This window comes from Sus scrofa, chromosome 7 (genome assembly GCF_000003025.6).
Source record: "Sus scrofa isolate TJ Tabasco breed Duroc chromosome 7, Sscrofa11.1, whole genome shotgun sequence".
NCBI lineage: Eukaryota > Metazoa > Chordata > Mammalia > Artiodactyla > Suidae > Sus > Sus scrofa.
In genome coordinates this window covers 43795454-43808751 of record NC_010449.5, presented here as the reverse complement: position 1 = coordinate 43808751, position 13298 = coordinate 43795454, and the positions used below count along the sequence as shown (strand labels likewise).

Below are 13298 nucleotides of genomic sequence, written 5' to 3'. Positions count from 1 at the left end.
TCACTTTAAAATTTAGTCATGCATGAGTTTTACAATATAAAACTCACTAGATTATAAAAAATAATCAGAATAACCTAAATTTCTTTTTTTACTTTTTTCTTTCTTTTTTTTTTTGTCTTTTTAGGGCCACACCTGCAGCATAGGGAAGTTCCCAGGCTAGGGGTCGAATCAGAGCTGTGGCTGTTGGCCCATGCCACAGCCACAGCAACACAGGATCCCAGCTGCATCTGCAACCTACACCACAGCTCAAGGCAATGCCAGATCCTGAACCCACTGAGCAAGGCTAGGGATCAAACCCAAGTCCTCCTGGATACTAGTCAGGTTCATTAACAACTTAGCCACAACAGGAACTCCTGAATAGCCTAAATTGTATGTATGTATGTATGTATGTATGTATTTATTTGCTTTTTAGGGCCGCACCCGCGGCATATGGAGATTCCAGGCTAGGGGTGCAATCAGAGCTACAGCTGCTGGCCTACACCACAGCCACAGCAACATAAGATCCCAGCTGTGTCTGCAACCTACACAACTCACGGCATCCCCAGATCTTTAACACACTGAGCAAGGCCAGGAATCGAACCCACAACCTCATGGTTCCTAGTCAGATTCATTTCTGCTGCACCAGAGGGGAAATCCTAGCCTAAATTTTAAAAGGCCTCTTCCCTTCTTTTTTCTCAGTCTAAGGACTTAAAATGATCTAGAGCAGTGATGCTGAGAACCCTAGAGAACATTTACGTCTCAAGGCACAGGGAGAGAAAAGCAAGTTTTTCTAGAATTCCCTCTGGGTCAGAATTCTGAGAAGACATTTTATCAAGCCGGCTTTCTCTATCTTAACTGGGTATGCAATAAAAGAGCCCCATTTGGGCCATTTTAAAAGTGAGATTCCTTGCAATTCCCAATTAAGTAAGTATTTGTAATTCTAAGTTGTGGACTCACACAAACCTGGGTGGAGTGTTAGTTGGTGGTTGGCTTTCTGACATGCCACATTTCTTTGCGCAGAAACTCTATTTCCCATTTTAAAGTTTAATTTTCTGGAGATAAAATTTACTAATGAAATTGTGTAGTGAGCCAATGTGCTACCTGTGAATTCCTATAGATGTCACCCTAGAGTCAGTTCAGGTCTCTCAGTGTCTCCTGCCATCTAAAGCCACCATGGCTGTGTGAATCCCTGAATGATCAACATCCTTCCATGTGATCCCCAGACTAGCAAGTCTTTTCATTAATGAGTGGCTTTCCCTATGGGACCAATGCATGGTATGAGGACTCTGCCTCCACCATACCTGTATAAATTTCCCAGTTCCCTGAGAAAGCCAAAACCAACTTAAAGGAGTCTTATCCCTCAAATTCTGTTAAGGTAACCGAATTGAAGAAAGACATCAGGTCAGCCTCCTCTCTAGCCACCCAGCCCACTGCTCAGCGTCTTTCAGCTGAACACTTCCCAGCATCATTCAACCAGGTTTCCTAAGTATCTTTCCAAGAGGGGCAGGGGAGGAGCCTGTTCTATACCACCGAATAAAACTCTGCATCATTAATCAATAACTGGGAGAGCTGAGAACCAGGAGAGAGACTCATCCAAATTCATCTGGACTCTGAGGAGGCAGAGGGACTCAAGAGATCCTGCTGGCACCAAGGCTCCAGATCCTTGCAGAGAGTTAAGGTAAAGGACAGAAGTCTGCTCTGGGCATCCTTTGAGGTCATCAAAACTGTCAACTGGGGGAAAAAAAAAAAAAGTAATGCACAACATGAGAACTCTAATTTCAAATTTATTGGGGGACTTATTGAGGACTATAGCCCAGGAGACAGCCTCTCGGACAGCTCTGAGGAGCTGTTCCAAAGAGCCAAGGTGGGAGGTCGGTGCACATATGATTTTGGTGAAGAGGGGATGCACTGAATAAGCGCACATCTCGGTAGAAGGATGCTGTTAGTCATGAGGAGCAGATGTCTCCATTAAGGACTTTAGTGCTTTTCTAGGTATGAGAAGATGCAAAAAATCAGGTTCATAAAATTTGCTCCTAGAAACATCTAAGTATCTGAAGACCTGTTCTATCAGTTTTCCTGGAACACAGTGTGTGTCATTCCTGACCTCCACCCTGAACTCCTTTCAGAGTGTATTAAGGTCAGCGACTGCAGCGGCTGGTGACTTCATCCTTGTAGAACCAGATGGTGAGGGACACTTGGTTGTTGTTGTCATAACTCTAAATATAAAATTAGGGAAAAAAATGCACTGTTAATGAATTTTAAAAATGTACCGTTAATGAATAAAAAAAATGTTTCTCTTTCTACCATTTTCTTTCCATTTTTTATGGTAATCCCTCACAGAACCACACATACTTTAGTCAGTCAAACCATCTCTTGCAGAAATCAAGTGCAAGACTACACGTGTTAGGGGCAAGTTTGTCCAGACACAGAGGAAAATAAGCACACAAAATGGAAGGGAACCAACACTTTACAAATTTTCACTACATGGCAGACAACTTATCACGATTGAATAAATATTAGTTTTCCATTTATAGATGTGGAAACTTATGGACAGAAAAATAATTTCCCAGAGTTCTCATTGTGGCTCAGCGGTAATGTACTCAACTAATGTCCATGAGGGTACAGGTTCAATCCCTGGCCTCACTCTGTCAGATAGGGATCCAGCATTGCTGTGAGTGCCAGTGTAGGTCACAGACTCAGATTGGATCCTGCATTGCTGTGGATGTAGCGTAGGCTGGCAGTTGCAGCTTTGATTCAACCCCTAGCCTGGGACCTTCCATATGCTGCAGGAGCAGGTGCAGCCCTAAAAGCCAAAAAAAAAAAAAAAAAAAAAAGAGATAGAGCGAGAGAAATAATTTCTCAATACACATGTGTATAGACACTTAACCCAGGTCCATCAGACCATACATCCCAAGGTCTTAGCCATATTCGACATCACTAAGTAGGAAGAAGGGCTCTGGGTGCTTCTGGATCCGGTCTTGCCCACGAAATACATTCTTCACAGAAAAATGTTTGCAGTGATGGTGATTCCAAGATAATTTTATCCAAGTAGCTGGTTCAGCTTATTGAGAGCTCCTATTTCACATACACATGGGATAAAATACATTTTAGGGGTTAGCTGGAGACACAGCTGCTGAAGAGTTAGCAGTGTTTTCTGGAGTCTTTTGGTGTGGTAACATTTATCCAGAGTTCTAAACTCTCTTATAAATAACATTTAGCAATATCTAATTATTGAACTTATTTTTAAACTGTACTTAAAAGACGTGGTTGTTGGTCAGGCCCTGGTCTGTTCTAGGACATTTTTGCCGCATACCCCAATAACGCTAACATAAACATGACAATGAGCTAAACTGATTGGATTGCATACCACATTACGCAGTCTGTTGGCTAATGTGAGCAACCGGAAATGCCTGCCAGGGCAATACTGTGCTGCTTGTGATTGATTAATCAATACCTCCTCACTTATAAAACCTCGGCAGTTGAAATCCTTACATTTTAGAGACAGGGGATATCTGAAATCATTTGTGCAACCCTTTATCATGTTTGAGATGTGGAAAGAAGCTTAGGATGATTAAATAGAATGAACAAAATCAAATCATGATCACTTAGTACTTAATGTAGATCAAGGTTATGTTGAATTTCATACAACCAGAAAATAAACGTTAATATCAGGAGAACTGAAAACTTAGAAATGCCAATGAGTTATGGGGTCTTTTTCCATTCTGTTTTGAATGATACTATGACCTTGCATTTAAAAAGATAATTATTCTCCAAAATAAGAAGGTCCCACTGATTACTAATGAGTATTTTAGATCTCTGTACAAAAACACTGTATTCTCTTAGAGCTCACAAAAATGATACACTTAGATTTACCCTTACAGAAAAAAGTAATCTTAAAAACTCCAATTCGTACTGAGCATGGTTTGGTTAAGAATTGTCTAGGTTTTGATTGCCAAAAATATGGATACACTGTATATGTGATCCCAAGAATAAAGGTACTGTAGCTAAATCTGAAATAGGAATTTACTTTTAAAAGCCTTGTGGAGAATCACAAGATAATGTCATAAGTCCAGTTAGACAGCCAGCAATGAAATTTGAGACTGCTGGTATTATGACAAATCCTGTTTCAAACCTTGTTGACTTAGATTTACTTGCACAACCAGAATTGGCCAAAGCAGGAAATAGGTATAATGTATATATACCTCTCTGACTTCATACTCTCTCCGCTTTCCTTCTTCCCACAGATAAAGCAGATAACTTCATCCTGTCCTGAGAACCAATAGTAAGTGATGGTGTCTTTATTTTAAAGAACATCTTATTATGCCAATGTACTTTGCCTTATCGGTGGTAAAAATGATACATAGTAAGTGACTCTGTGGTTTTCAAGTCTGTTGATAACCTTATTGAGGATAATGATCTTAGGTTATTGTATACTCTTTTTAAACTAAGAAAGTAACATATAGCTCTATTAACAAAAAGTACTTTTATCCAATTTAATATTTAAATGGTGTTTTTACCTTTCATTCTGAAAGAAGTAATAAAGTTAATGCCCATGTCTTTGACTTTTGAAAACAATTATACTTGAGCTTCATTTAATATAAAAATGAAAAACTATGGTTATATATGTGTGCATAGTTCCATATTAATAATTTTACTAATATTAGCATATATGGATATGTGTTAATATAGACATTATTAAAATAAATATGGGAAGCTATTGCTAATAGTTTTAAACCTACCAAAACAGAATAATAGCACTCATTTTGAGAGAAAAAATATTCTAAAGATTACCCACCTAAAATAAAATTTCCCCCACGAAACGTACTCAAACCAAAAAGAAATGACTTTTAGAATTTTTCCAATCAAAAGTCAATTTATTCAGGCATCTACATTTAAACAATTTAAATACATCATTTGCATATATTTTTATATAAGGAAGAAATTTCTATGTAAAACTTTATACTCCTTGGCAAATAAGAAGCGATCCTGGAAAATCAGATAAGGCGCCATGTAACAACATATTAATGACATGTGAGGAGTTATTTATTCATGGGAGAAGGTTACTTTAAAAATATTTTATTAATGATTTTCTCCTCTATGGCTAAACGCCATCCAGGAAACTTAGAGAAAACATACTATTTTAGGGAAGATCTGGTGTTGCCTCTTCTGCTAGTTAAAACCCAAACCTAGAATGACTGGTTATATGACTAACCCGCTGGAGGAGAATCAAAGAGAATTAAACTGATTTCAAGTTCCAAGCCCGGGAGCTACTCTACAACGCGGGGGCAGTTTATCTCAGATTTGTAAGAGGATGAGATAAATTGTGAGGAGGAGTGTCAGAACTCCTATTTGAAAATACTGCATCCGATACAATTTTCTGAGCTGTGATTAGTGTATAAGTGTGTCTATAGGTATAAGGTACATACTAGACACATATGTGTTAATACTTTGAACAGCATCTTTTCTAGTCCATTTACATTCTCTTTTTTCGGGGGCAAGGGTTTTGAGACCAAAATGTCTGGGCTTCTCCTGCAGATCTTCCGCTTGCAAGTTTATAACATTTCATACCAATCTCTGATCTGATCCCATCTATAAACTGGAGTATTGAGTAATAGCATCTACTGTGTGGATTGTACTGAGTTTCAGTATAAAGAATAACACAGTTCTTAATACAAAAAACAGCATCAGCATATAAGGGCATTTATTAGATATGACTTTCTCAGGGCAAAGGAGTATGGCTGTGAAAAGTTGTATGGAAATTATTTTCTCTATACATGTAATCCCTCTACATTCACCTTTATAGGTAATTCTTTAAAGGATCTGGTTATATTTTTCTCTATATAGTGAACTAGTTTTCCCAACACCATATGCTAGATAATCTGTTCTCACCCCCTTTTTTTTTTTTTTTTTTTTTTTTTAATATTACCTTGTTTGGTCTCTTAAACATACTACTTACCTCCACTGGTCCATTAGCCTCTTCCTACAATAATATCAAATTTTTTGTCAGCGTAAGTTTGAAGTCTATCTTAAAAACTAATATGAAAATATATCCAAATTAATTCTTTTTATAATAGGTCTACATAGCTATTCAGAGGCCAATCAGAATTTTTATTCAAATGATAAAGAATTTTTATATTAGTTTGATTAGGTAGATATCTTTATATCACCATTTAAGGACATGGAAATTTCTCAATTTATAGGGATCTTGTTTTGTGTACTTTTCTAGGTTCTAAAAGTTTTTCTCAGAGTTCCTGTCGTGGCTCAGTGGTTAACGAATCGGACTAGGAACCATGAGGTTCAGTCTCTGGCCTTGCTCAGTGGGTTAAGGATCCGGCGTTGCCATGAGCGGTGGTATAGGTCGAAGACACGGCTTGGACCCCGAGTTGCTGTGGCTCTGCTGTAGGCCGGTGGCTACAGCTCTGATTAGGCTCCTAGCCTGGGAACCTCGATATGCCGTGGGAGAGGCCCAAGAAATGGCAAAAGACAAAAAAAAAAAAAAAAAAAAAAAAAAAAAAGTTTTTCTCTAGGAGTTCCCCTTATGGTACAGGGTTAAGAATCCAACTGCAGTGGCTGAGGTCACTGCAGAGGTACAGATTTGATCCCCAGCCCCGTGTGGTGGGTTAAAGGACCTAGCATTGCTGCCGCTGTAACATAGGTCACAGCTGTGGCTTGGATTCACTCCCTGGCCCAGGAATTTCCATATGCCATGGGTCTGGCCATACTAAGAAAGAAGAATTTCTCTAACAAGGATTTTTTTTACTCTTGGTTATTTCATAGATATTCTTTTGTCGTTGTGACTTTTAGGAGTGGTATCTTTATTTCAAATTTTACCTCCCTGAAAAAATATACCCAAGCTTATTTTCTAGTTGAGTATAGCCGGTATAGGGCAATGGTGCTTTTTGTAGGTTGACCTTGCATCTAGAAAACTTGTTAATTATGGTGTGTTCACTAAATAGATGATCATACCATCTGAAAGTAGTAACATTATGTCTTTCCTTATAAAACCTTACAAATATTTTTTTCCTTTCCTCTGACTTAGATCAGGATCTCCCCAAAACCATGTTGAACAACAGCAATAACATTAGCCACTTTTTTCTTGCTCCCAATATTAAATAAGAGTGCCTAGAATGTCTCCAATAAATGGAATATCTGCTATAGATAGTTAATAATATATTGTCATTACCATATTAATGACCACACCTATACTATTGGGGGGCTATTAGTAGGCATTGAATTTAATAGCATATTTTTTGCCACATGATTTTTCTTTAGCCCATGACCAATATATTCTCTCTCTCTTTTTTTTTTTTTTTTTTTTTTTGGTGTTGTTTTTGTTGTTTTAGAGCCACACTGAGTCATATGGAGGTTCCCAGGCTAGGGGTTGAATCGGAGCTGTAGCTGCTGACCTGCCCCACAGCCACAGCAACTCCATATCTGAGCTTTGCCTTCAACCTACACCACAGCTCATGGCAATGCCAGATCCTCAACCCACTGGGCGAGGCCAGGGATCGAACCCACGCCCTCTTGGATACTAATCAGTTTCATTAACCACTGAGCCAAGACAGGAACTCCTGACCAATATATTTTCTAATTTTGAATTATCCTTGGAGTCCTAATATAAACTTTGCTCAATCATAATATTTTACATGCACTTTTGAAATTGGTGAGTCCACGTTGAGATTTCTGCATTTCATGTATGAAATGGGCCCCTGCGTTACTTACTGTTATCCTTATCTGTCTTAGGAATCAGTCCCAGAATCATCTCCATTTGCTGCCACTCCTTAGTTTCCCCTTAGGAAGAAAGAGCAGTGGGAGGAAGGAGTCACATTAATTTTATACTCACATAACCCCATGGGGTTGGATGGAATAGAGGTGAGATGGATATCACAATGCACAAGAGCCCACACATCTCTTCGCATCCAATGAAGGGTTTAAGTTTCCCTGATGCTATCTTGCTGATAGATGGCACCAGGATGGGTGCCTCATTCTGCTGCTGCACACTTTTGCAATAAAGGAGAAGCAAGGATTATCTGGAGGCAAGAGAAGAACTAAGAGACATGGCCATCACCACACGATCAGGCCAGCCGCAGGATGCAACCCCTTCCTCCACTTCACATCTACCACATACAAACACACACACACACACACACACACACATGCATAATAGAGGTCATGAGAGGTCGTGAGAGACCTTATTCTCCTCAGATTTTCTCCCTATCTTTTTGATATGTCTCGGAAGCCATGATTCTCTTTTGCTTCCGTCATTCCTTCAAAGGTCATGTTGGGGTGACACAAGAAGCCTGCCTATTTTGACATCCTGCCTGGAATAGAAGCCTAAAAGACTTACTTTTACAATGGGCATTTTTATGACGTCTCCCCTGAGGAACTAAGCAAATGTTCCTTAGTTTATAATTTGAAAATTCCTGTTTCCACAGAATAGACTTTTTAGGCATGATCTGCCTGTGCAATTTTAATACATATAAGGTTTTTATCTGCTAATGTGCAGTGATATCATGTCCCTAGAGACAATAATTTATTTTCTTTTTTAAGCCAGTGGTGATCCTGACATCAATGTGAGGAAGAGATAATAATAATAATAATATTTTACAGTTTAATCATAACATACACATTTACACTTCAAAAAGACAACTTGCTCTGTTCTTTGTAATTAAATATCAGTAAGTCATCAGTACTTGAAATTAAAATCTTCGAAAACCCTGGATTTGGGGGGTTTTTTCCTAGTCGCACTTAGGAGAAATCACTAATATCCTGAAAAGAACAATTGCAAAAGACAGAACAGAAAATCACATAAGCAGTGATGTGGTGACTTCCGCTTAGCAAAAGAGCTTTTTAAGGGAAATGAATTAGAAGGAATCTACAGTTTGATCCTCAGGAAAGAGCAGAGGACATGTAGAACTACATGTCTTTAGAAATTGTCTCCGTTCTACGTCTAAGTAGACAACAGGAAGAGGCAATTATTTTTCCTCATTCTGTTGACTGCTTTCTGTGTGACTCTACCAAACAGAATTGCAAATTAACCATACCTGATATGCACCTGCTATTTAAGGCAGCCCCTGAGGAAGAGAGGTGGGGTGGGGGCTAAATGCTAGAGCTCTAGAGCTGAGAATGGACCTTTATCATATTTACCTAATGTAGCTGACATATTTACTTCCAGAGCCCTAGACTGTGCTGTATTCTTTCTTTTCTTTCTTTCTTTCTTTTTTTTTTCTCTCTTTTTAGGGCTGCACCCACAGCATATGGAAGTTCCCAGGCTAGGGGTCCAATTGGAGCTACAGCTGCATGCCTACAACACAGCCACAAAAACTACGACATACACTACCAGATCCCAGCCACATCTTCAACCTACACCACAGCTCCAGGCAACCAGATCCTTAACCCACTGAGCAAGGCCTGGGATCGAACCCACATCTCCTTGGATCCTAGTTGGGTTTGTTACCACCGAGCCGTATCGGGAACTCCACAGATTCATTCTTATTCTTTTCCAAAAGCATCAAAATTGGTCAAGGCAAAAGACAAAGAAAAGAAAATCTTACCCTCCACTTTTACACACATGGGAGTGTTCACCAGCTCACCCTCTGTGTGCTTGAATGATGGGCTCCCCTAAGGATGGGCTGGGGGTGGGCAAGCATCTTGTCTTCTTCACCCGATCATGTTCAGTAATACCTAGCATGCTTTCCCGGATAAAGTGTACAGAGCTTGATGAATATTTGTTAAAGAAAGAATAATACCTGATTGTCATTGGCCTGCAGAAAAAGAGGGATCCCTTTTTCTTTGGCTCACAAATTCTCCAAGAGGCCCACTTGAGGCCATCACCAGGGGGCTGTGCATGCTCAAGACCCTAACCTAAGAAAGAGTCCTCTGGGGACTTAGCTTCTGAAGCCCTGCCTCTGAGCAAATCAAGAGTGAGCCATCTTTAGCTATAAGGCATTTAAAAGAAAAAAGGTGCTAGTCTGCCTTTCCCACACTCACAGTCTAGTTATGGGGGAAAAACGTCAAAGGTATATGAAGAAGTTGAGAGAAATGAGATCTCATGCCTGAGTCGGAAAAATTGACTATCGTCAAAACTTCACAACGTGGATTTTAAAGTTCACCATCCAGTGGCAATATCAATATTTGGGGAGTTAACTTGTGAGTTTCTTTGAGGAGAGAGACTTAGAAATAGTTGGGAGGAAAAAGGCTGACTCTATTTTGGAGAGAAAGAAAGAAAGGAAAGAAGAAAGGAAGAAAAAAGGAAAATATACAAATGGACTTTAAGAAACTACCCTGGTTATTTACTAGAAATATACTTGAAGGAAACATCTGGAATCCAGATTTGAGGATTAATAGGATCAAAGGCATAAACAGCATAAACTCAAAAAATAATGAAAGTATAAATAAAGATCCTATCCTGACTAGAGTTACTTTGGGGGGAAAAAAACATTATCTAATGAATGAGGTCACAGGTTGGGTTCTCCATGTAACAAAATCTGAGACACAGGAAGTTTATTAAGGAATGCACGTGGGGAGCTCCCGTTGTGGTGCAGCGGAAAGGAATCTGACTAGTATCCATGAGGATGCAGGTCTGATCCCTGGACTCGCTCAGTGGGTTAAGGATCCAGCATTGCCATGAGTTGTGGTGTAGGTCGCAGACATGGCTTGGATCCTGTGTTGCTGTGGCTGTGGCGTAGGCCAGCAGGCTATAGCTCGGATTCAACCCCTAGCCTGGGAACTTCCATATGCTGCAGATGTGGCCCTAAAAAGCAAAAGAAAGGAAAGAAGCAAGGAAGAGAGAAAGACAGAAAGAAAGAAGGAAGGAAGGGAGGGAGGGAGAGAAAGAAAGAAAGCAAGAAAGATAGATAGATACAAAGGAAGGAAGGAAGGAAGGAAGGAAGGAAGGAAGGAAGGAAGGAAGGAAAGAAAGAAAGAAAGAAAGAAAGAAAGAAAGAAAGAAAGAAAGAAAGAAAGAAAGAAAAAAAGAAAGAAAGAAAAAAAGAAAGAAAAAGAAGGAGGGAGGGAAGAAAGGATGAAAGAAAGGAAGAAAGGAAAAAGAAAAAAAAGGAAAGAAAACACACTTGGGATCAATTCCCTTGGAATGAAGGCGGAGGAGGCAAGATTAGGCAAAGGTGTGAGACACAGTCTCAGTGGAGGCTTCAGCTAATCACCTTCAGAGCAGTTCTGAAGTTGCGGTGATTTTTCAGAGTTGCCTCTAGTTGGAGCCAAGAGGTCAGGCCCCACATTTGACGGACACCGGCTGAGGGTGCTCCCGGAAGGGAGCATGGTCTTCAGCACAACCAACCAATCCCTGAAGAGCCTGAGAGCTGGGAGATTTCTGCTGAGGGATCAAGCATGGCAAACAGTAATAAAAACAGTCAGATTCCTACTAGGACTCATTGTGTATGTGGTAATTTTTTTGGTTTCCAGATTGCTTTGACATTACTTATCCCCTCTAAGCTCACAAAAGCCCTATGAGGTGACCCCACATTCTAACCTGACAGATGAAGAGTTTCTGTTTCATAGCGCTAATTACAGAGAAGCCAGGTAGAGCAGCATCCACAGACATAATAACAGAATCCAAGACTTCACAGCACTGACAGAACTCTGCCATTTATGACCATACCAGGTGATAAAGCGAAGCTTTGCTCAGCATGGGGCCAGGTATGTCTGAAAAATAAAACTGGCTCTTTTTGGTCTTAAATGTATGTATTTGCTTTATACAGAACCAGGTCCATTTTTCTTACCCTGTTTTTCCTTTTCTGTCTTCCAATTTTCATTCCCGTCTTCCACCTCAAATCTCTATTCCACCTAAAATCTAAACAAAATCCACCTTTTCCTGTTGCTATGAGTATAAATGTTAATAGCATAGAAGAGCTTAAAGTTCCCACACACTGTAGAAATACCTGGATAACTTGTATCCATCATAGAACCCTTTTGGGTTAGGCCATCAGTTTTATGGCTTCCATCCCAATTCTGTCCCTTCCCATACTTACTAATAAATGGACAAAAATATTTCATCAGAATGCCAACAAAGGGCTCCATTATTTCAACGAAGTTATGTAAATAAGCATTATTATAATGGCCTATGTTTTTAACTCAGGATGCATATTCTAAGAAAATATTATTTGCATTCTCCAAATGCGAGGAGTTTGATATTTGAAGGACAACAGAAAAATGATTGATTTAATTGTCACTCCTGTCTAATCTTTTTTTCTAATTTTCTCAAGCATGTTCAGTAATCTACTGGCTATTTGACTGCAAAAAAAACCTTTATAATAAGGTATGACTATTTTTATCAAGGAAGGAAAGTCATTAAAATGCTTTCATTCTTACCCAGAACCCAATGCCTCCCAAAAGCATGCTACTATTTAGTGGCGAATGGATACTGAGGTTAAAAGAGACCTTGGGCTCCATCCCCGCTATATTCTAACTGGCCATGCATCTGTCAGAAGGTTATTCAATATCTCTGTGCCTTCTCTTCTTGTCTCTGAATATCGTGATGCCCAAACCATTAGCTTCACCAGGGGGCAAAAGAGCAACTAAAATAATAAATTTGACAAAGTCAGAGGCACTTTTCCAAGAGTGCCTTTGGAATAAAGATTTTTTCCTTTACGCATCACTGTAATTACAGCAATATAATTATAGAAAATGCCGAGAAGAAAAGAGAACCTTATCACAGGAAGACCAACTTATTCTCTTGGATTTTTGTTTAATCTTACTTGCTCTTGACCTGGCTTGTTGTCTGATGATTAGTTCTTCAGGAAAGGGGATGGGGTCCTGTTTCTGTTGTGATTTCCAGGTGAATCATAATGTCTGCAGACCGAACCTTCCTGCATATCAAGGTCAAAAATACCACTAGGCAATAAAATTCCTTCTGTTACTTTGTCTTAAAACTGCCCCCCAAAAAACATATGCCATATATAGAAAACAAACTTATGATAACCAAAGTGGGGCAGGTGGCAGAAGGAAGATAAGCTAGGAGTTTGGCTTTAGCATATACACACGACTATATATAAAATAGGTAAACAAGTACCTACTGAATACACAGGAGACTATACAAATATCTTGTAATAACCTATCATGTAAATAATATAAAAAAGAAAATATATGTGTGTGTGTGTATATATATATATATATATATATGCTTTCTTTTCTATATGTATATGCTTGTATATATATGTTTTCTATATGTATATACATAGAAAAAATATTCAATTCTATTTGTCAATTATACCTCAATATAGCTGAGGACAACTCCCCCCAGTCCCAACTTTTTTTTTTAAGTCCTAAGGCCTTCACTTTTCTGTACAGCAGAAATTGATACA

The 13298-nt window shown here is 39.1% G+C and overlaps 1 protein-coding gene and 1 long non-coding RNA gene across 2 annotated transcripts in view; one reads left to right on the top strand and one right to left on the bottom strand.

Moving 5' to 3' along the window:
* Positions 1757-13072, bottom strand: LOC102166347. The gene is made up of 3 exons (XR_304466.3): positions 12693-13072; positions 7702-7770; positions 1757-2195 (listed from the first exon to the last, which is right to left on the bottom strand). It is a non-coding gene; the product is annotated as an uncharacterized LOC102166347 (long non-coding RNA).
* The window catches only part of CRISP3 (cysteine-rich secretory protein 3), a 27590-nt gene continuing 18419 nt past the window's right edge, over positions 4128-13298 (top strand). Inside the window, exon 1 of the mRNA XM_003128432.4 lies at positions 4128-4261. The gene's annotated coding sequence lies outside the window, so the exon portion shown is untranslated. The remainder of the gene's footprint in view (positions 4262-13298) is intronic.